The following is a 22,135-nucleotide window of genomic DNA, read 5'->3' as shown; positions in this document are numbered from 1 at the left end:
TGCATACTCTTAAGAAATCGTGCAGTCTATTTGCGAAGTCAGAATTGCTAAAGCCTTAGGCGCAGCACATAGCCTTTACAGAGCACTTAGTCCATTAACGAAGCTAATACCTCATCGACATTTTTACTTTTCTAATACACCAATATTGGTACCCACTCCAGAAAGCTCGGTATAGCTTACAATAATTACTTCCGAAGCTGCTGGGATGGAAATGAACAAGAGATAATTACGCACCTGATGTGTAGATGAGCAGTTTTATTAAGGAAGCATAGCGCTGAAACATAGCGCTGAGCGCAGAACTTGTCCAACTACAGCACCGACAAAATATTAAAATTTTACAACTTCATTGGTGTCCTTTAATTATTGTGACATAAAAAATGCTATTTGCTTACACTTTAGTGCAGAACATTTTCACCTTCATTCTGACCCATTTCTGTCATAAAAAAGCTACTTGTAAACACTGCTTGGAAAGCTGATTCCCCGATCGGTATCAATAACCGCACCCGAATTTTGAGTGTGGCAGAATATGGTGCGTAGTGTAACAGAGAGCTATAAAACGCGAAATAATCCAGAGGAAGTAAAAAAAGTTACAAAAATGTAGGGCAAAAAAGGCCGAAAGGGATAAATGAAGATATGAGAAGAAGGAGGTTCACAGACATGAGTACTTTCCTTCAAGCATGTATTACTAATGAGTCGCGAAGATCTTAAAAGGATGCGAAAAGTCGCCCAAGCCTTTAGGCAAAAACAGGAGAGATTAGCGGAGTGCTGAGAAAAATTAAGGTAAATGAAAATAAAGTCAGACATATTCACAATTTGGAAAAAGTTGGGCCTGAAATATTAGTTGGAAACGAGCTCCTCGAGACTTGGACTTACTTTGTTTTAAGAAAAGGCCTGAATTTACTTCGCTTCGTCTCCATTTTTTTCTTAATTGTTTTATTTTCCATTTTGATTTGATTTTTCGTTTTCAGTTTTGTTTTTGCATTTATTTTGCTTTTTCGTTTCCTTTTCGTTGACTTGTTTTTTACTTTATTTATTTTTTTTCGTTTTCATTCCCTTCCCTTCCCATATTTTTCCTTTTACTTTTCCTTTTCTCTTTCTTTTTCCATTCCTTTTCCTTAACTTTTCTTTTTTCTTTCTCTTTCCCTTCGCTTCGTCCCCATTTTTTCCCTCATTGTATTATTTCTGATTTTGATTGGAGTTTCCATTTACGTTTTCGCTTTTCGGTTTTATTTTCCTTTTCGTTTCATTTTCGTTTATTCTTCCTTTTGTTTACTTTATTTAATTCTTTTCGTTTTCATTCTTTTCCCTTTCCATCCTTTTTGTTTTCGTTTTCCTTTTCCTTTTCTTTTTCTTCTTTCTTTTTCTTTTTCTTTTTCTTTTTCTTTTTCTTTTTCTTTTTCTTTTTCTTTTTCTTTTTCTTTTTCTTTTTCTTTTTCTTTTTCTTTTTCTTTTTTCTTTTTCTTTTTCTTTTTCTTTTTCTTTTTCTTTTTCTTTTTCTTTTTCTTTTTCTTTTTCTTTTTCTTTTTCTTTTTCTTTTTCTTTTTCTTTTTCTTTTTTCTTTTTCTTTTTCTTTTTCTTTTTCTTTTTCTTTTTCTTTTTCTTTTTCTTTTTCTTTTTCTTTTTCTTTTTCTTTTTCTTTTTCTTTTACTTTTTCCTTTTCCTTTTTCTTACGCTTCTCTTCTCTTTTTCTTTCCTTTTTTCTTTCTCTTTCTCCTTCTCTTTCTCTTTGCCTTTACATTTTCCTTTTTCTTTCCTTTTCCCTTCCCCTTCCCTCTTCGCTTCCCCTTTCACTTTCCCTTTCGCCTTTCCTTTCCCTTACCTGTTTCTTTTCCTATTCCCATACATTTTGTCTTTACCTCTTCCAGTTTTTTCTTATATCTTTTACTTTCCACTTTCCTTTATTTTTTTCTGTTTCGTTTTCATTCTACTTTTCCTTCTCCTTTTCTGTAATTCTCATTTACTTTCTCTTTCATATTTATTTTCCCTTTTCTTTATCTTATTCCCTTTCTAGTTTGGTTCGTTTTATTTATACTTTTCGTTCACTTTTTCTTTCTCTTTTTTTCTTTAATCCTCATTTTCGTTTTCTCTCTACCTCTCTTTCTCCGTTTATTTTACTTTTCCTTTTACTTTTACATATCTTTTCTATTTTTTCCTCTTTCTTTCCTTCTCTTTCTCATGGTTCTGCTCCGTCTACTTTTCCTTTCAGTTCTCCTTCCATACGAGATATCATTGAAGAGCTCAGAGAATAGCTGAGAAGGTAGAGAGAGATAAATGAGAGATTTCTTTTTATTTGGCAGAAAAAGAGTTTCAGCCTGCCGTGAATCAGGATTGATGGATCAGTTAAGGGCGAAGTTCAAAACTGGTAAAACAGCTAATTTGAAATACCATTTGAAGTCAAATCTCTTTCAACTTGGATCCTCATCTGCTTGCTCTAATCATCTGCAGCTCTACGCAACGCTTTTTGACCTGAAGTGTTGAAGATGACTAATGAGTGGAAAACAATGCCATCAATAGAAGTGTCCCTCAAAGCCTATATTGCTTATATTAGGATCAAGCAGCTCACCAAAACGCTGCTTTGCTCAAGTGTCTTCTGGGTAGCTCCAAAATAGCCTTCAGCGAGACGTTGAGCACTGATCAGATCAAACTAAAATGTTTCTAAGAATTCTTTGCTTTCACTTGTCTTTCATTTGTACAGCTAATTGGAGGATTGTGGGACAGCTGGCTAGGACTGGTGAGTCTTGTGAGACCCATTAGGGTCTTTTACCATGACTTAGGCTATCACTGATTATAGAGCAAGAAATATACTAGACTCTATCTACAACAGCAAAATACTTTTATGCCAACATTTTTTCCAATTCTTGTGGGACATAAGGCATCAATTGTCCAAAAGTTGTTCTTAGTACCTATCCTAACCTCGCCTTCGAATTTGTTAAAGAAGCTTGGAATGTCGAAAAAGAAAGCTGGTTCTCATATACCCCCTACTACCATTTTCGCCCTCTGACCATACGCTAGGTTCAGCAACATGGTCACAGAGTTCATGCACCTCGCTCTTCAGCTAAAACTTAGACTACTACGCATTGCTGCCCTGCTGAATACAAAGTCGTCATTCATCGTTCACTGCATTGACTAGTTTGTGCTCGCGCTACGTCTGTAAGCGCTTCTACGAGGCAGAGAGTAAGATTTACACACACGCATCTACGTCGAATTAAATATTAATTTCCGTGGATTTGCAAATGCAGAGCTTCTGAAAATTCGGACGTGGCTGCTATCGCAATATAAAATACGTTATTTTAAGTGAACCTTCTAACGGTTACATTAATTATTGTATATTTGCTTTCAGAAAATTCACTTTAATTCATTCCCACGAAGCATTTCTTTCTTTCTTTATCCAGCATTATGGCCTCACATTTTGGCATTCTGCTATATTTTCTTGGTAAATAATAATGAAATCTCTGTGTTGAATTGGCACTAGTTAGCAGTAAATTACCAGTGTAGTAAATAACTATGATACACCCATATGTATGTATAAGTGTGCATGAGTGTGTGTTAGGTATTTACACATGCAACCGCTAATAAAGGCAACCAAACAGGAGATGATGGTTGCAGTTGACGGGAACTACGAACATTATTTAGTATAGTTGCCAGCAGGTAATAAAGATGTGTAATGCCTGCAAGTTGGCAAATACATTTGTAGACAAAACTGTGCGTGTGTGTGTTTGTATGTAAGACATAATGCTTATTATCATGAATAGAGCGCGCCACAGGACCTCTTTTGTACACATACATACACACATAAGTATGCGCAGGTGAATAATATCATACTTAGCAATAATAAGTGTGTGAATTGTTGATGTGCATAATGGGTGTACCATTGAAATCGCGAATTTTAAATGTAACCTATTTGTTCTCATATCGGCCACTCAACAATATTTTATTTCTCAGCTGCTGAGAAACTCTCTGTGAGCACAGAAAATTATACCCGGAAATTGTAAAAAACTACTATCGAAGTATTGAGAATTTCCGTCAGACGGTTCCAAAATATTGGTATTCCGCGAAGACGCATTATGAATTGACAAACTCTGTCTTCTTTCTTTGTTTGCGGTTGTATAATGGACCCCTCGCCATTCTCATGGGTGCCTAGTTTTAGGTTGAACTACGTGCCAGCAGACTATATAGGCGCTCTGGGTGCATGATTGTACCAATGGCAATAGGACATACCACTTGGATCAAATCCCCCGTATTATTTCAAAGTGTAGAAATATCCGATACTTAGCATTGGATGCCTCTTCAACTGAACTGTGTTCTGTATGACCCAAATACTCAAAAAATTTTGAAGCCACGAATTTCCTGTTGTCCATTTTCTTTAAGTTTTCCAACACTTCTTCCTTGATAAAAGGAAAATAGATTCATCCGAAAGCCAATAAACTTATCTAGTAGATAACGTTCAAAATTACTTTGCGTTCATTTAATCAGTTAGGTTATAATGGTTGCCCAGGAAAATGGGTCCACTTGGACGAAGAATTTTAGTTCATTCTTGTGATACCATTGTAAGGGAAACCCCCAAGACGACGAGAGGAGAGAGGAGAGGGTAGGGGGAACGAGGAGGGGGTTGAGTATTTGTGGATTACGAACGTTGACTAATTTGTGTTAATGTTAGCTGATTTATGTTGCTGATGAAGTTCATCAAATTTATCAAGGCCTGTCATATCAGGCGGCTGCCGTAGCCAAATGGATCGGTGCGTGACTACAATTCGGAATTCACAGAGAGAACGTAGGTTCGAGTCTCTGTGAAACACCAAAGTTAAGAAAATTTTTTTCTAATAGCGGTCGCCCCTCGGCAGGCAATGGCAAACCTCCGAGTGTACTTCTGCCATGAAAAAACTGCTCATAAAAATATCTCCCGGAGTCGGCTTAAGCCTGTAGGTCCCTCCATTTGTGGAACAACATCAGGACGCACACCACAAATACGAGGAGGAGCTCGGCCAAACACACAAAAAGGGTGTACGCGCCAATTATATATATATATATAAATATATATATCAGCAGGCGTAGGAAAGGATTGAAAACCAAGAAGCTTAATTCCGTAGTCCGACGAGAGCAGGAGGGCAGCTAAAGAGAAGGTGTTAGATGATTCCATCTCATCCTCCATATAGCAGACGCAAAACGGACTCGAAGTAATTCCAAGTCTCACGGCATGCATACCTCGCGGATAGCGCACCGTGAGGACACGCACGAAGTTTGAGAGCTGACGTTTTGTCATCCTCAGAATATCTCTCAAACGCCTCCGATCCACAAGTGGCCAGAAGAATTTTGCGACCTTACAAATTAGTGTTCTTGCCCAGCGCTCGCTGAGTTGACGCGAGGCCCATCGTTCCAGGAGTAGAGCTCAGGTTGTCAAGCGGATCCCGAACCTCTTCTTTCGCAGGGAAACGACCTCACAGGTCCTTGTCTGGCACGTTCGTCCGTGAATTAAATAAAAAATTAAAAAAAAAAAAATTATAAAAAAATATTAAAAACAAATTATATATTACAAAAATTTTAAAATTAAAAAAAATTTATTTTATCATTTTAAGATAATTTTTATTTATATTACATATATTTTTAAGACAATTTTAAACATTTAAAAATTAGGAAAAATTTTGCTGGGTTCCGCCGTTTATTGAAAAAAAAACTAAATTTTGAAAAACACCCTGTATATATGGAGGCTCGCATTTAATACTTATGTACACCTACTTTTTTTATATAAAAACACTTTTTTTCATGATTTCCTTTCTTCATGTCAATAAGCCACTTCTATCGCCACATACATACATAGATGCACATTAGGGTGCATCGCTCTCCTTACAAAAAAAAAAAAATAGTAGTGTTTCTTTATTGAAATTATAAGTGCATTATATTTCAAAAATTGTTCCAAAATATTTCGCTGGAGCTGGACCAATTGGAAATTTCACCTTTTTCTAAGAATAAAATTAGGTTTGAAAAATAGTTTTTACAACAAATCACCTCAGATGATAGAAGAGTTAAGATTTAAAAAGGTGTGCTCCATGTGTACGCATAAAAGAGTTTAAAATTATGCCTAAAAACGTTTAAAATTTTATCAGTCGAAAAAAATATTGTAATTTTTTAGATTTTAGACGTTTTTTGGTAGGCAGGATGAAGAAAAAAAGCTGTTATTTATAAAAAATTCGATTGATTGGGATATTTCCAAATGAGATCAGCTCACGCAAATCTTCATATTTTTCTGAAGCATTTAGTGAAAGTCTTTAAATTTACTATAATGAGTTTCACAATTCCAGTGCAAAATCGTAATTACTTTTTGATGAGCCACCCTAATGCATCTATATGTATGTGTGCGTAGATATGCTCGCACCGAGAAAAGGGAAGCATTATTAGTCATATTAGTAATTATCCAGCTTTTCACGCTGCACTTTATTACTTCCACACCTCTTGTTTTGTGTAAACTAACGTATGAAGTGAGGGGCAAGACAACAAGGTACATCTGTATGCATTCTATTGCAGTCATGCACATCACTTTACACCAACACCAATAACAGTGTTTATGTGCGTATAAGCAGGTGCAACTTCCACATTTGTTTTCATTATTTTCACATAGTTTACTCTACTTTTGCAGTATCTCTTGTGCAATTTTTCCTGTTACCCGCCCATATCCCTGCGGTTTCCTTTGCACTCTGCCGTTCAATGCTGCACTTTAGCTTCTGCTTTGTTTACTCTTTGTTTTTAATCGTTTAAAAAAAGTTTAAGAGTATAAATATATCAATGCTGTGGCATCTTGGCCATAATTCCGAGGCGGGGAAGTTTTAAAAGTCTGCTGACTTACAAAAAGGGGTTTGACTTGACTGGTTGGTGAACCAGTTGATTGTTTTGTTTACATGGTTGATTAACTTAGATTACTTGGACTGAACTTTTCATAGAGTGTAAAAAATGGTGAAGCAAATGGTAAGCACTGCCAGTACTGAAGCTTTATGAACCACGGGGAGCCAATATCTAGACAGGATAGACCACAAAGAGCTCCTAAAACGGAAATGGAAGGAGGCCAAAAGGAAATAGGTGCTTGCCAGTCATAAAGAATATGACTCCTAGGTTCGCACATTGAAAATATTGGATTTAATTAGACAATAAGATTAGTCCCAGAGCTTTATAAATTAATTTTAGGAGCTTAATAAAGGGTGTTTTTTTTAGAGGTTAGGTTTTCAAGATGAAATAAAACGTATATAATTTAATGTTATGGCCAAGAATTTAGCTTTATTATAAAGATAAGGGTTTGCCATTATGTTTTAAAAATGATTTCGGGCAAGTGGCCGCCGCGGCTGGCTCGAATAAATTCCAGCCGAGAGGCCCAATTTTCGACCACTTTTTGCAGCAAGACGTCAATCGTCTCGGGCTTATCTGCGTAGTCCACGACGCGAGATAATGCGCTCACCAAAAGTTTCCTTCAATAAATCGATTGTTGCGTTGGCTGTATGGCATGTAGCGCCGTCTTGTTGGAACCAAAGGTCGTCCACATCAACATCGTCCAATTCAGGCACGAAAAAGTCATTAATCATGGCTCTACAGCGCTCTCCATTGACTGTAACATTATGGCCGGCTTCATTTTTAAAGAAATATGGACCAATGATTCCCTCTGCCCATAGAGCACACCAAACAGTGACTTTTTGAGGATGTAACGGCGTCTCAGCAATGGCTTGTGGATTATGTTCACTCCAAATGCGACAATTTTGCTTATTGACTTACCCATTCAACCAAAAGTGAGCTTCATCGCTGAACAAAAGTTTCTTCGATGCGTCGCGCGAACCGAACCATTATTTTCGTAATAAATTTGCACGATTTGTAAACGTTGTTCAGGTGTAAGTCTATTCATTATGAAATGGCAAACCAAACTGAGCATAAATCAAGTGACAGCTGTCAAAAAGACCATCTACGAAAAAAGTAGTGCCAACTTGAAAACCTAACCTCTAAAAAAAACACCCTTTAGTAACCTTAGCTTCTCAGATTTCTACACAAAGAAGTGCTAAGTTAAATAGGATATTAAGATCATAAAAATAGAGGTGTGGTTATTTTTTTTTATCGATAAAATGTATCATCCATATTCCCAAGAAGGCTAATAACGGGTGATTGTTTAGCTCTTATCTTTTTAAATAGTTGGTTTAAACAGCTGACGCACGTTTCATGTTTTGGGTCACTATCTATCGCAGCTGTCTCGGCCAGTGTTAATGATGACCATCAATTATCGATTCGTCGCCGTTCGAAGCAATTGGGCCTCTGTTACTCAACAACGTGGAAAATTTTGCGAAAATTTTTTGCCCAAAATGCAAGAGCTTGACTTGCATGGCATGTGGTTTCAGCAAGACGGTGCCACATGCCACACAGCACGTGTAATAATGGACTTGTTGAGAGGCGAGTTCGGTGAACATTTTATTTCACGTTCGGGGCCTGTCAATTGGCCACCCAGATCGTGCGATATAACGCCTTTAGATTATTTTTTGTGGGGCTATGTTAAACCTCATCTCTATTCAGACAAGCCTTCTTCAATTAACGCATTGGAAGACAACATTAAAGCATTTATATGTGAGATATCTGCCGAAACATTGGAAAGAGTATGCCAAAATTGGACTTAGCGGATGGACCATTTGAAGCGCAGCCGCGGTCAATATTTGCATGAAATAATCTTCAAACATTAAATTATATGGACTGTACTATCGATTTAAGTAAAAATTGCATGCATTTTTCTGAATTTTACGTGTGTTTTCTGAAAAACTTTCCTATAGCTCCTAATTAAAAAATCCCCCTTTATGTACTGGGTCTCCCGGACTCTTCTTAGAAGAGCGTAGTAAGGTAAGGGTGTCGCAGACTCCTTATAGAGCACCTAATATAGACAAGCTTCGACGGCCGCCCTAGCCGAACGGAAGTGCATAGGTTCGAACCTCAGTACCTGAAACACAAAAATTAAGAAAAAGTTTTTTCTAATAGCGGTCGCCCCCCGGAAGCCAATGGCAAACCTTGAAATGTATTGTTACCATGAAAAGATCCTCACAAAAAAGTTCTGCCATTCGGAGTCGGCTTAAAACGGTAGGTCCCTGATTTATGGAGCAACATCAAGACGAAGGAGGAGCTCGACCAAACACAAATTATTTATTTATTTTTTTTCATTTTAAGGTTTTTAGTATTATAGCGCAGATAGGGCACTGCACTCTAGAATATTTTATGCGTTCTTAAAAATATTCTCTAGCCAGTTTAATACGCTTAGCACTTAGCTATAGAAGCCTTAGAAGTCCTTGACAGCCGCCTTGCTATCAGCCTTAGCAGCAAGATTTTCTTAGAAAACTGCGATCTAAAGTCAGTCAAAATAAATCCTTCACTTAATATGCGATGAGACGTCTCAAACTCTCCCAGAAATAGTTCGGGAATAGTCCCAAAAAAAGATCGATTTAGTAGAGATGCGAGCTCTTTTGACAGTTCCCTGATGAGATGCCCTGTGAAAAATATCTTAAGTCAATATCCACCGGTTTACGTTATTCCCACTAAAAAAGTGCCCAAAGATGCTTGCTTGTGTGAGACTTCATGATGTTACAACTTAATGTTACTACAGCCACGGATAGATTTCAAGTTACTTAGCCTACCAGCGCACGACTACTTTCGTACTTGTAAGTGGGTTTGAGTTGCATGCCAGCTTATGTAAAGTTTATTTTTCCCAAGCGCGTTTGCGAACTCAAGCGCGACCGTGATGTTACGCAGCAATCTGTATAGCTGCTGTTTAAGGCATCGGTGTATTATCTCCGCTACTGGTTCGTCATACTTAGCCATGGGGAGGGTTGGGCGTGAGGTTTCGACGGATTTGAAAATTTCAAATTTCAAACTACTGAAACTGAGGAAAACTACTGAAGAAGCTTACCAAATTGTTTACAAGCCATCGTTGGTCAATTCTTTGAATCTTAAACTGAATAAAATCTGAACTAAATAAAATCTTCATCGCAAGATCTGATATTAATATTACTTTTCAGAGGGGGACACGATGGACTTCGGGCTGTGTTTCAAGAGCACTCAATATGACGTTGATATTAAGAAGGTATCTTCCAGCAGGTTCTGCATTTGGGTTATAGGTTGTATCCATTTCTCCCTCTTAGTAGTGTTACAATCCTTTTCAGCACGCGGCTAGTATCCAGTGCCTTCAACCTTCACACAAAGGTTCTGATTCCAATTTTTGACGGTCTCTCCAAAACCTAAGGCGTTCGCTGGGTATACGCCTGATACCACCTAAATTTTTCCTACTACGTGGTTTTTATAAAATGGATTTCAAGCTTTTCTCCATGATTCTTCATTAAAAAATGGTCACTAGCAGCTGTGTGGCTATCGATAGATTCCTTTATCTTGAATTAATATGGGCATAATCACTTCATAATTAAAAATTATGCCACCTTACAAAATAAAAAGCCTTCGATCGAGGGATGATCCAAATAATACCGGAAACGGATGCAAATATTTGAAATTTTACTATAAAAACAGCCACATCAGTTCTAATGTAGCCAAAACTTGGCTTTCTGCTGGATACTTCTCAATTGCATCGATCAATGCGAAAAATTCTCGCCCTTTTGGCTCAGAAAACTCAAGATTACTGCTGAACACATCTAATTTTAGGTTAGGTTAGATAGTTGGATGTGCTAATTCATCCGTTGTGATATCTTTGAAAGGAAGAAGGAGAAGAGTGATGCGTTAGGGCGATACCTAATTACGAAACTGAGAAACTCTAAACACTCTTGATAAAATTTAGCAGGTGGCGAATAGCCAAAACTGCATCTCTGCAGGTGTAGTTGTGCAGCAAAGTACAAGGTGCCTAAATTTTAGTCTCACGAAAGCGCGGCATATGAAGACTACGTTCTGAGAATTTTCACTGCATTCTCCTAAGAACTGCTGGAAAATAGAGACTCAGAGCTATGTTAAGTTTCACCAGGCCATGCGCGGCCAAAATATTTACCAGAATTGAGCATTGTGACTTTGTCAGCCTGAGCAACTCAAGCTCTTCGATCGACATGAGTCCTCCAGACGGATCTTATGAATGTATATGCTAATATTTTTGCACTGGGCTCGCCGAATTTACACATCTAACTCAAAAAGAGAAAAATTATGAATTCACGTTCAATTTGTATTCATCACCAGCCACCTCCAGGCGTTCGTACCATATATTTTAGTCATGTATAATACTTAATATCGAGACATTATGACGCCCCTGTACCGCTATTGCAAAATATATTATTTAAAACCATCAATTGTAGCCAATGCATGAGCAGAGAAAAAAAGCGAATTTGAGTTCAACAAAGCCAGTCAAGTAGTTGGTTAGTGAAACAGACAGAAAAGCTAGCGACTAGCAACTCAGACAACCAATCCACCAAAGAGCTTTCACTATGTAACAAGCCGTCAAGCAAACGATTCACAAGTTTGCGTGTCAGAGGGCCGGCAAACAATGATGAAGCAGTCCGCACAGTTCGAGCAGCTCTAGTCGGAGCGGAGCGCACGTGCAACATGGAAAGCAACGGACGGTGGTTATCAACGTGTTAGTCGTTTTGTGTCGCTGTGTTTTGTGCGCGCGGAATTGGTTGCTTTTTTCGCCATATAGCGTCTTTTTTATTTACTTCAAACTCGGGCGCGCCAGGCAGCGCTATTGCGCAACTGGTATTGGCCCGGCAACATACCCTGGTGTTGTGTTAAGTCAATTGTTTATTATTTTTTTATTTTTATTTTTGCTTTTATGGCACCTGCCCTTTTTATTGCTGCGTCTTTTGCACCTTAATAGAGTCATAAATATTTATGAAAACTTCTTTGCACATTTTCATCTCTACTTTTGTTCACACGCAAAGCGCAAATGTGCTATCTATCTTTTTGAGGATGTGTGTGTGCACAATGTAATGTGACGCCCACCGATGGAGGCTTTGACTAAAGATCTTCGCTCGTGAAGAAGATGAAAGACGATAAGTGTGAAGTGAAAAGTTGCTATTTGCAGGATATTTGCGAACATTTGCCGGCATAGATAGCAAAGAGAATATGAAGAAGCGCAAACATGCACACATACATGCAAATACAACCAAGTTTGAGCAAACCTAGGCTGTATGTGTATTATTGAAAAAAAAACTTTGAAAGGTCTTTAATCAATAATGTTAGCCCATTTCATCCATTTCTATTAGGAAGGTTGTGCAACATAAATTAGTGCTCTGCGCAAACTATAGCTGTACTATGGCAAAAAACCTGAATAATGTTTTAAAACTTTAATTTCCGCTAGTTTCATATGGAACTTTTGGCTTAAACACGTCTTAAAATTTGCGCAGACTTTAGCTACGCTAATGTAAAAGCTTTGTAACTGGTTTCAAATCATCACTACAGTGAAGCTCCATCTATTTCAAAAATGTATTTGACGACCTCTTGGCTCGCGGTTGTGTATGCATTTATTAAGTGCTAGGTGTTAAAGGTGATTGTTTTGCGGATAATGAAGAAAATTTAGTTCAGAGGCTGGAGCAACCACTTTAATGAGGTTTTATTCTATAAATAATCGGATGGCTTACTCTTTCTGATGAAGTGAAATTCATTAAAAGCATGTCCAAAGAGAAACTTGTCGATGATCTACACTTTATCTCTAAAAATCGAGCTTATAATAAAAATTGTCTTAATGAAATTTTTTTATTGAGTGACATTAGATAATAACGAAATGTGAGCATGGGTGAGGAATCAAAAGTTCTTTAATATCATTAAAATAATAGCAATAAAGGCACTCGATACCAACTCAGACGACTAGGTAAATGCAATTTTCATTTCTTAACTGATTTTCGATTTTAAAGCATCACTAAACATGGCGATTCTTAGTCCTAAAAAATTTACAATATAAAGCAAAAATACAATTAAAAGACTGCAATACAAAAATGAGAGATTTCGCAAAATAAAATAAAACTAAAGGCTGCAATTCACAAAGCGTTACTAAAAATATGTACAATTAAAATAAAAATTAGAAATTCCTCAATATAAAATAGAAATAAAAAAATTCTAATATAAAAATCATACATCATTCCATCCCAAAATCAGATTAAAAACTTTGGGATGTGAAATAAAAATAAAGAAATGTTCGATATGAAGTAAAATGAAAATTAAAAAACAAAAGACAAATTGAAAATTTTTGTGACGAAACAAAATTCCTTCCTCAAAAATGTTCAAAAAAAAAATGTAATTTTGTAAAAATTTCTCCAAAAAACTCCATACCGCAATCAAAGTTATAAAATTTGTTTCAACATTTTTTCAGTTTTTTCTTATTATGATATTCGAGCTTACAAATAAGTAATTTTGAAAAGAATTGACGACAATGCTTAAAATGATTGGATTACTGGATGATTGGATTTTACATCATAAAAAATGATTGCCCACTTTAAAAAATAGTGAAAAAAAATTTAACACATCAACAAAAAATTTTGTATTTGCAACATGAAAAAAATTAAAACAAAATTGACAACTAAACACTAAAAATTTAGAATATATAATATAATAATAAATAATTTTATTATTAAATCAAAATAAAATATTCACAAAATAAAGACAATATAAAAATGTTAAGGTAATAGATAAAAATAAAAAAATACAAAATAATGTAAATATTAAAAAAACTTCAAATATTAGACAAAACTGAAAAATCGTTCAGCATTAATATTTAAAATTTTTAAAATATTCTAATTATTAATACCCGGTTTGCAAAACAAAATATTATATAAGTCAGAGTAATGCTAGACCAATTTCATGTATAATGTATCGTTTACATTTTGAAGTAGACTAACCAAGTTTAGATGTAGTCTCAAATCTCGTGAGAGTTTTAAGTCCAAAGTGAATATGGTGTGCAATTTTTTGACCTATGATTAGTGCATTTATTTGAGTGTACTTAGTTGTACTTATATATTTGCACAATAATATATTGTAAGTTGTTATTAGTTTTTCTTTCTTAGTAAAGTGTTTGCGATATACTCTAATTGAGCAAACCTAGGCTGTATGTGTATTATTGAAAAAAAAACTTTGAAAGGTCTTTAATCAATAATGTTAGCCCATTTCATCCATTTCTATTAGGAAGGTTGTGCAACATAAATTAGTGCTCTGCGCAAACTATAGCTGTACTATGGCAAAAAACCTGAATAATGTTTTAAATCAACAAATAAAATAAAGAATAAAATTTTAAATAAATAAAAAAAAATTAAATAATTGAAATAAAAAAATGTACAATAAATAAAATTTTAAGTAAATAAAATAAAACTACATTAAGACTTAAAGTGTTGCAATATAAAACAAGCACTATACAACTAAAATAATGTAAAAAGAATTTTAGAAAAATAAATCAATAATAAAAATACTAATTAAAAACTACACTGCAACTGCAGCACATAATAAAAATTTTGGAATATAAAATGAAAAGAAAATCTTTACTTTATATGTATAAACACACAATTAAATTTAAAAAATATTAGAATTAAATTTTAAATAAATATAATGAAAAAATTAAATTTAAATAAAAAAATAAATAAAATAAAAATTTACGTAAATAAAAAAATTAAGTTAGAGTGAAAAATAGGAATAGAATAGGAAAATAAATCTTTTTATAAAATTAAACAACGATATGAAACAAAAATAAAAAATTAAGAGAAAATAAATTTTAAATAAAAATGTTTGGGATATTAAATGAAAATAAAATTTGATAAATTTGTATAGGAAATATACAAATATATAAATATATAAAATAAATTAAACAAAAGATAATTTAAATAGCTTTTTTACGATGTACAATAAAAATAAAAACAGAAATGAATACCAAGTAAAATGTAAATAAAATTTTTTACGGTATAAAATGAAACCAAAAATTAATATTAAATAAAACATAAATGTTTACGGTATAAAATAAAGATATTAAATTAACACAAAATAAATTTTTTTATGATACGAAATAAAAATATAAAAATTAATAAAGAATAAAATTTGAATAAATTTTGTTACAATATATTATAAAATAAAAATGAAAACAAAAGTGTGTGTAAAATAAAATGTAAATAAATTTTTCTGGGGTATAAAATAAAGAAAAGAAAGCAAATCAAACACTGTTTCCAAAAACTTGGCGTTCCATTGAAACTGATTGAACCACTTCATATTGAAGAATGCTACTAGTAAGGTGCTAGTACAAGGCGAAATATCTGAACCCTTCCAGGTCCTGTCTGGTGTTAAACAAGGAGACCCATTGCCCGCTCTGATTTTTAACCTTATGTTGCACACAGTTATAAAAAGAAATTAACTTGCCCGGATCAATATTTGACAAAGATTTCCAAATACAGGGTGGCTGATGAAAGCCGCTACCAAAAAAAAATTGAATAACTTTTTTTCTTTTTAAGTTATCTGTTCCATTTTTGTTTTAATTTGCAGATTGATCTTTAAAATTTATTAAAATGGATAACTGGGACACGCAAACAAGAATTTGGATAGTCCGCCGCTATCACGCACTGGAGTCCGTAGTTTTGGTACAGAGAGAGTACAGGCGGATGTTTGGCGGCGATCCCCCGAGCAGATGGACCATAATGAGACTGGTGAATAATTTTGCTGAGCAAGGAACAGTCGCAAGAAGGCCTTATCATCGAAACCCACCAGTTCGGACGGAGGAAACGATCGCTGCTGTAGCTGCAGCTATACAAAGCAATCCAAGTGTTTCAACAAGAAGCTTATCTGCTCAACTTGGTGTCAGCCGACAGTCTTTGCAAACAATAATGCACAAAGATTTAGACTTATTTCCCTACAAAACTCAAATGGTTAACAAACTGAATGCAGCAGACTTGCCGATTCGCTTGGAATTTTGCCAGAAGATCCTGCAAATGGTGGAAGAAGACCAAAACATGTTAAACTGCCTTTTCATGTCTGATGAGGCCCATTTCGATTTAAACGGCAATGTGAACAAACAAAATTGTCGAATATGGAGTACTTCTAACCCACAGATACTCCACGAGACGGAATTGCATCCTCTTCGCGTGACAGTGTGGCGTGCGGTTTCTTCAAGCTGTATTGTCGGGCCTTATTTTTTTGAAGAAAATGGTCACACCGTTACGGTTACTGGATACCGTTATTTGAAAATGCTGAAAGAATTTTTCTATCCAGAACTACGCCGAAAGAGAATTCCTTTCAACTCTGTGTGGTTTCAACAAGATGGGGCAACGTCTCACATAGCCCAGACTGTTATGACAGAGTTGCGACGAAAATTTCCCAATAAACTGATTTCAAGAAACTCCGAATTTCGTTGGCCCCGCAGGTCGCCTGACCTTACTGCACCTGACTTTTTCTTGTGGGGTTTATGTAAACAAGAAGTTTATAAAACAAAGCCAACAAATTTGGATGAACTAAAACAATCCATTCGGGCAACAATTGCGGCTATTCCTGTCGCAACTCTCAAAGCAGCAATGAACAACTTTTTACTAAGATGCCGCACTTGTGTCAACGAGCATGGGGGGCATTTAAATTCAATTATTTTTAAAACTATTGTAGTTAAGCTACATTTAATAAAATTTAATGACCTTCAACTTAAAAAAAAAATAAATGAATTCTATACACTAAAAAAAAAGTTATTTGAGTTTCTTAATGTAGCAAAACTCATCAGCCACCCTGTACTTATGCTGACGACGTTATCGCCATGGCAAAAAACAAAAATAAACAAACTCGCATATTCAAGCTGCTACAAACAAAAGCAAAAATTATAGGACTGAATGTCAACGCCGAAAAAACTAAGTTGATGCTTCGCTCAGCACGTAATATGGATGCCAACAATCTAGCCATAGATGACTTTCTTTTTGAAAGTGTAAATGAATTCAAATACTAGGATTCGTTCTATCAGCGAGTAAAGATGCATCAATTGCAAGAGATGAAAGAATTAAATCTGCTAATAAGGCAAACTATGCAAATATAAAATTGTTCAGATCAAAGGTTTTATCACGAATGCAGAAAATCAAAATGTATAAGATTTTGATACGTCCGGTTCTTACTGAATCTGGACCCTGAAAGCTAATGATGTAAACCAGCTATTACAATTTGAAAGATGCATAATGAGTAAAATCTACGCTCCTATCGCATCCGTTATAACAACAAACTTGAAAATAATATTGGTGGTGAAAATGTAATACATTTTATTAAAGCGCAGCGTATTAGATGGATTGGTCACATCATAAGAATGCCCAACGAAAGAATCCAAAAAAGGGTGTTTACTTTGCGTCCAATTGGAAGAAGAAAGAGAGGCCTACCAAGAAACAGATGGTTTTATAACGTAGAAGCAGACTTAAAAGCGATGAACGTTCGTAATTGGAGAAATTGGGCAAGAGAGAGACTGAGCTGTGTAAGTTAGATTCAGTAAACAAAACCATGTATTTATTTAAAAAAATCCGCTTTATAAAATTTTTTCATCTACGAATGATTCGTTTAGCAATATTTCGGTAGAAGCTTTAAAATACGTCGAGTTTAAAGATTCGGTTAAAAATATATATATATTTTTTTTTTTCCGAACACCTTAAAATGTAAAAGCGATACATTTTTAAGCGCGAAAACAAATCAGTTAACAAGAAATGTCTAGCATGCGCGTCGAAGCCTCGGACCTCCATAGTTTACGGTCTATAAAATACAAAGCCATACTCGTATAAGAACGTGATGTGTCAATGTTTGTGCAAGCACCGATAGCGCTACTTCCTGTTTATGCATGGCTAAGCTGCAAATAGCGCGCAGAAGCTGCGAATTTGATGCCGGTGTTTTGTTAGGTGTTAAAAATATATGCAGATAATATAATGTTGTTGCCAAGCACATCGCCTTACATACGCTTATACAAATATTTACTTAGTATACATGCGCTCCTCCAAAGCACTTCCTCATCATGCAACACTCAACCTATATATCCGCCAGCTATTAAGATTATACTTCAGCTTCTGCTTCTCACTTCAAACAGCTTTATTCGCCGGCATCGCCACCGCTGCCTTTCGCATGTTTGAAAATTTATAAACATTTATATGCAAGAATGTTTGTTTGCACCCTTTTCAGCACATGTGTACGTGGATACGCGGGTGTGTGGGTGTGCAGGTGTATGTTTTTTTCTGCAATGCATTGCTTAGTGCGAATATAAAAAAATAGCTTCACATAATGTGCTTGCTGAAAAGTCTGTGAATGTATGTGTGTGGGTGTGTGTGCGCTATTATTTTCTTTATATTTCCATGCTGATGCTTCATATCTATGTCTATTTATTGTTGTTTCTATGCTTCTGTGCTTAGTTATTTTTTCACGCATTTTTTGTTGCTTCCATTTTTATAACAGCTCGGCAATCTTGTTGTTCTTGTGCACTGTTGTTTCGCTACGCTTTCCAACCATTTTTTATGTATTTTTAACAGAAACACACATATTAGTACACACACTCACACAACGAGTCGTATACACATACATTCTTATGCATATTTTGTTGTTCGCAAAGCAGACAGTCAAAGCAGCCTTGAAGAGTGTGAGGTAGACCAAGAAGCAGAAGAAAAAAGCATAAAAGCCGGAAGGAAGCTGCAGGCGTCAAGTCATTGAACTTGCCAGGTGAGTGTGAAAATCCATATTTGCAGCTCCGGCGACGGACTATTGTTGTGAGTCCTTCACTCACTGCTGCTGTTGTGAGTGCTCTAAGGCAGTGAACATGCATTCATACATAAGAGTACTTGTATGTATAGGTGTTGCTGTAAATCAAATATGTATGCGTTTATTAGTTTATTGCACTTGAGGCTTTAAGATTGTTTAAAATTTACAAACTATTTCTTCTTGCTGTTCACAAGTTCATTTTTCGACTTAATTCTCTACTCAAGTACTTCTTCTTGCTTCTCCATTTTGATACTTCTTCGTTTCATATTTCTCATGCAAAGAGGGCCTCCTGCTCCTAATACAAAAGTGGGCACAACAGAGCACAGCCATTTGTGTTAGTTTTAAAACTGAATCATTTTCTTTTAAAACTCACATAGAGCTTTTTAGAGAGCTACAACTAAGCTTTAATATTTTTGTCACTGCATTCAAATCATTCAAGTTTTCTTTCAAAAGCGCACATTTTACCAAATTTTTCCATTATAAAATCAAAGTCTAATAAGCTTCCAATAAAAGCTTTTGTGTTTTCTTTTGTATTACTATATGCAAACTTCTCAATTTTTATTCAAAGGTTATATACAAAACCTTCATTTGGAATTTTGATTTAGTATTATTTAAAGCCTTCCAAAAGCTCCAACTAAGCTTTGATAAATGTGTCATTGCCGTAATTTTACAATTTTTGTGAAATTAGCGGCCTTTTTTTCAAAATATTCGATTAAGAAATCAGTAACTTTAAAGCTTTCAATAAGAGCTTTTGGGTTTTCTGTAGTATTATTAACTAATTGCATTGGGTAGGTTTTCTTATTTATAACAAAAAGTAAATAAATTTCGGTTTTAAGTTTATTTAGAAGGTTTTTATATGGACTAGTTATTATATAAAGCCTATTCGTAAGCTCCAACAAAATTTATATATATATTTTATTGCAGTTATTTCACTATTTATGTAAAACCAAAAGCACATGCTTAGAAAATATTAATTTAAGAAATCAAAAATTTGAACGCTTCGAATGAAAGCTTTTGAGCCTTGTCTAGTATTACTACCTACATGCATAGCTTTCTGATTTCTAACAAAAAGTAAATACATTTTGGTGCAAACTTATTTACAAAGCTTTTATGAGAGATTAGTGATTATGCAAAGCTTTTTGAAAAGCTCCAACTAAGCTTAAATATATTGCAGTAATTTTAATATTTTTGTAAAATTAAATGGCCATTTTTTTCAAAATATTATATTAAGAAATCAATAACTAAAAAGCAGATATGTAAGCTTTTGTGCTTTCCTTCATATTACTACTTATACAGTTTTCCGCATTTTGAAAATGACTAATTAGTTTCTTGTTTTAATTTTATGTACAAAAGCTTTCATATGGACCTTTTGATTTAGTGATCAATAAAAAAGTGTCTTTCAAAAGCTGCCGCTAAGCTTTCATATATTTGTGTTTGATGCGTTATTTTTTTACTTTGTAAAACTAGTAGACTATACAACTTTAAAGCTACCAACTTAAGCTTTTGTGCTTTCTCTCGTATGCCGAATATATAGTCCAGCAAAAGTATTTTTATTTACGGTTTATATAGAAATGTTTCATACGATTGTTCTTTATTTTGTTTTGTGAAAGCTCGAACTAAACCTTCAGCCTTATTTCAATTTTGCACAATTAGCAAATTTGTTCAAAGCCTGCGTTTAAAAATTAATAGCTTAAAAGCTTCTCCTGAAAGCTTTTGTGCTTTTCGCGCATTTGCATGCAGTTGTTTACTTCGTAAAATAAATAATTTTGGAACTTAATTGCACATGCAAAACTTTTATGCAGAGCTTTTTCCCACTTGTTCACTGTATTTTACTCAAGTAAGTAAGTATATTTACCAAACTTTAAGCAGTTTTCAAAATATCCCTTTAAGAAATCAGGAGTTACCCGCAAATCTTGTTATGTAAGCCTTTGTGCTTTATCATGAACCAAACTACAACTTTTTCTAAGATTCACTTTTTTCTTGTGCAATTCATTAACATTTATGTAACACCTTTTTTAACGCATCCTTTGCTTTTACTTCCGCCAGCGTCTACTCCTAACAAACTGGGATTAAAAGTTATACACCATCATGTGATATTCGCTATATTGATTTTAAAAGTCAGTTTTTGAAGCAGTGAGTTAACACCTTAACCTTAATTTAGCCTGTAATTTATCCACATTTGAATAACTCATGACGCACTGTATCCTTCATTAACTTCACCTCATTCAATTACCTACTTATTCACCACTGTACAATGTTGTCATAGCTGAGTTTTGATGAAAATATGCCTCTATATTGACCTAGAACCAATTTTAACCCCTTTCCTTTATTCATAAACAAAACCAACCATCGCTGCATAAAACCAACCAGCACTTTGAACCAGCCGTACATTCAGCTGGTCCATCATATCCATCAAAGCCAGGAGCACTCGTACGGTATGCGGGATATCGAAGAATAAATGGGAAAAATAAAACTGTCAAACGGTGAAATGTAACACAGGGTACAGCAGCAGTAACAGAGCGTTCACTGGACCATCACTGACAAATGTTGTCTGCTCCAGATTGGTCTTTACACAACCCAAATACCCCCTGCTGTCCAACATTGATGGTCTCATCCGCGAAAAGCAGCGACTCTGGACGCTACATGGCAAAGTCTTAATGCAAGCGATTATTTCCACCAATCAACTTAATGCATGTGCAGGTAGAAAAATGAAAGAGATTGAGTTATAGCTATGGTGAAGAGGACGAGGAAGAGGACGAGAATGCTGCGATAGGGCAAGAGGCAGTAAAACTGGCAGCGATTATCCGCTTTTTGATGGTCTCGCATATCATTGTTGCGCGCATGAATATGCAGCGAGTATAAATCTGCAACAATATCAATGGTGGACCAACAGTCACGCTCGCTCCATGTACATACTCGTACGTCTTCTTTAGTCACTTCTTTATTTTAATTGCCCTGGCAGAAAATATGTGAATATATGCATAAATACTTGCCTGGCAAGATTGAGTGCAGCGCCACAACGGGGTGAATTCCTTTGTAGCATAAATTAATGACTGCTTCCATTTTATGCAGGTAAAGGTTTTTCATTGATCCACTTACATGCATATTTACACGCTCAAGAATAATTAATGAATCAACGGAATTCAGAGTGGGAAGGAAACAAAAAGTTTACACACGGTTTGAAATCTACAGGCTGTGAAAGTATGCAGGTTTGTAATTTGCATTCAACAAATAACGCAGTATAAAGGGAAGAAGCTGCAATTCGGGAACGTTTTTTTAACTATTCGATTGCTCGCTGTTGTGGAGATGTCTGCTATTTACAGAGGTATGCGTACGTAACCGCGCTTGGCACAGCCACTTCCAATTCTTTGCAGACGGCTGTAGCCAGCATTGGCTTCTCTATCCGCTATTATGTTAGAGGCCACTAAGAGTGGATGCATGGATCGCGCGTTGTTCTGTTTGGGTAGAATAATAGAGAGCA

At 35.2% G+C, this 22,135-nt stretch overlaps 1 protein-coding gene across 1 annotated transcript in view; it reads right to left on the bottom strand.

The window, feature by feature from the left end:
* Nucleotides 1–22,135, bottom strand: part of LOC128867214 (uncharacterized) — a 160,537-nt gene that overhangs the window by 98,093 nt on the left and 40,309 nt on the right. The window lies entirely within an intron of this gene.

The sequence above is a fragment of the Anastrepha ludens genome, chromosome 6 (assembly GCF_028408465.1).
Source record: "Anastrepha ludens isolate Willacy chromosome 6, idAnaLude1.1, whole genome shotgun sequence".
In the NCBI taxonomy this organism is placed as follows: domain Eukaryota; kingdom Metazoa; phylum Arthropoda; class Insecta; order Diptera; family Tephritidae; genus Anastrepha; species Anastrepha ludens.
This window is presented reverse-complemented; position numbering and strand designations above follow the sequence as displayed.